Here is a 2698-nt window from a genome sequence, read left to right as displayed (position 1 = left end):
GCCAGTGATCTGCATGTCATATTCAGTGAACTTATTTTACTAATTAATTCTCTATTTCTAGTATTTGTGTATTAATTTTTCTGCTGTAGCTAAAGATCAGAGGAGTACTCATCCCCATGGACGTAAAGGAGCCCATGTCCTTAATTGTTATCTGAACGTCACCCATTAACATTGATAAAAACTTCTATCATTCCAAGAAACTTCCCCTTTTGTGATCCCCAAGGCATACATAAGCTTGCTTAATTATCAACTGACTGACTGATTTGACTGTTGTTACCGGCATTTGTTATCCTATATATATTGGTGATATGTTGGCTTAAATTTGGCTATATATTTAATCAATAAAGTATAGTTTTTGTAAATTTACTAGTTCAGAGCTACCTATATATCTTCTTTCAAGATGACTTACTATTTTGTCTGTAAATTCAGAGGATGATGATATTTATTTAGCTAAAGTGATCATCGCTTATAGAGCTGTTTAGCTTATTATACGATTTTTTTTTTTTTTTCAGATTTCAAAAAACTAGCCTACCGAGATTTTCAATATAGAATAACGACTAAAAAAGTTGTGACACAAATTATCTTAGATTAGAGTTTATCTAAATTGATGTTTTATCTTAGACTAATATTAGAATTATGAGAGATTGTGAGTTGAGTTAGTTAATGAAATAAGTTTGCATATTATTAGTTAAATTGTGGGGAGAGTTTTCTATGAATATGCGGTGGTTGACGCGACTCCCGGTTCATGAACTCGGATCGAGGGCGTGACAATCTATATATCTTCTTTCAAGCTGACTTGTTAATTTGACTGTAAATTCAGAGTATGATGATATCTCTACACTTATCCTACAAATGGTATCTTTACCAACTTGTAGAAAAGGCCGAGCATAACTGGTCGGTATAACAGCATGCAGTTAGCAAGATAGAGACGAGTCGCTCCAAATGGTATCATAATAATATGCAAGATTGATAGAAAAAAAAAGAAAAATAAAGCACAGTAAATTAAGAGTTATGGAGTTGCTCTCTGACTCCAATTTTTTTGTCTCCTCTCCAATATTTATTCTTCTTTTTAGAATAATTAAGGCCCATCCAGCAGCCGCTAGCAATTGCCATCTGGTCATAGTTCTTGGTGAATTTGGTCACTGAGCACCTCCCTCTTATGTGTCCTCGAGAAGCTATTTCCTACCTGCTGGCCTCTACCCAAAAACCAACCAAACCAACTTATTTAGTTAAATACTCCTTCCATACTGTCTCATCCCCATACTCCTTCCAATAATCCACACTCCTTGGCCTCCTCCCCATGGCCTCATTCTCTCCAAACTTCTCTCCCTCGCTCCCCATCCTCCTCCTCCTCCTCCTCCTCCTCCTCACTCCATCCATTGCCGAGGATGGCTTTGAGATGGGCGAGGAGATCAAGACACACCTGCACTTCTTCTTTCATGACATCGTGACCGGGCCGAGGCCGACCGCGATGAGGGTCGCAGAATCCAGTATCACAAACACGTCGCCGACGGGGTTCGGGGCGGTGATGATGATGGACGACCCTCTGACGGAGGGTCCGGAGGCCGACTCGAAGCTCGTCGGCCATGCGCAGGGGATGTATGCCACGGCGTCCCTCGACGAGCTCGGCCACCTGCTCATGGCCATGAACCTCGCCTTCGTGGATGGCGAGTTCAACGGCAGCGCGATCACGGTGATGGGGCGCAACTCGGTGTTCGACGACGTGAGAGAGATGCCGGTCGTCGGCGGGAGCGGCAAGTTCCGGTTCGCCAGGGGCTACGCCCTCGCCAAGACCCACACGTTGGAGATGCTCACCGGGAATGCGGTGGTGGAGTATGACGTCTACGTCTTGCACCATTGAAGAGCTGCTGCTTGCTGGTTCCTTCGGTCTGCGAGGTTGATGTAGTCGCTGCTGGTTTTAAATTTCTTGCCGCCGTTCGCTTGTTAATCGTACTTGGACCATGTCATGTTGCTGCAGAAGTTCTGTACGTAGTTCTTAAATTTCCCATGGTTACTGGCTGTGGATGCTGCTGTTAGTGAAATTATTTTGTTATCTACCCCAAAAAAATTAAAAAAAAAGTATGTTTTTGCTCATTTGGCTCTCTGTGATATAGTTAGCGTCTTTGTTTTGTTAGCTATCATGCCATCTATGATTGGATGGGCTCCACGTAGCCTCACATGATGTATCATAGGGTCCATCCAATCATGCATAGAAGCCAAGCCAATCATTGACGTACAATCAGGATGATCTGCCGTGAAAAATCCGGCATTGCTGACTTTTTAATATATATATATATACCGAAGCACAAAAGTGCTGATTGTTTTATTTCCAATATTTTTGAAAGCGTCGTTGTAACATATCGACGCTACTAAAAGGCATCAGCAAATTTTGGCCTGCGAGCCAAATTGCTACGCTTCTATCTGGCATCGGCATATCAAAGTTGGAAATTACTATTTTTTCTCCAGTGGATGTGGCCCGCGCACTGCAAACTAGTATGTATCCTTGAAAGACTATTATCAGAAGACGGATAGCCATCAAATATCGTGCATTGTATATGATGTGCTCATGAGCTGTCTTGTTTGATAACTGTTTATCTCTTGATGGCAGCCAACCCCGAGTTTGTGCTCTTGGTTATACCGGCACTCGATCTGCAGTTCACTACCAAACTAGTGGTGATGTGGGCTGTTGATTATCCAT

At 42.5% G+C, this 2698-nt stretch overlaps 1 pseudogene across 1 annotated transcript; it reads left to right on the top strand.

Annotated features, from left to right (window-relative positions):
* Positions 1-1100: 1100 nt before the first annotated feature.
* On the top strand, positions 1101-2088 carry LOC103713793 (dirigent protein 22 pseudogene; annotated as a pseudogene). Its single transcript, XR_015974938.2, has one exon. The product of XR_015974938.2 is annotated as a dirigent protein 22 pseudogene (transcript).
* Positions 2089-2698: the final 610 nt, after the last annotated feature.

Source organism: Phoenix dactylifera, chromosome 2 (assembly GCF_051530095.1).
Source record: "Phoenix dactylifera cultivar Ajwa chromosome 2, Ajwa_hap1_PhDact_Kaust_v1.1, whole genome shotgun sequence".
Classification (NCBI taxonomy): Eukaryota; Viridiplantae; Streptophyta; class Magnoliopsida; order Arecales; family Arecaceae; genus Phoenix; species Phoenix dactylifera.
The sequence above is the reverse complement of the archived record's forward strand: the minus strand, read 5'-3'. Positions and strand labels throughout refer to the sequence as shown.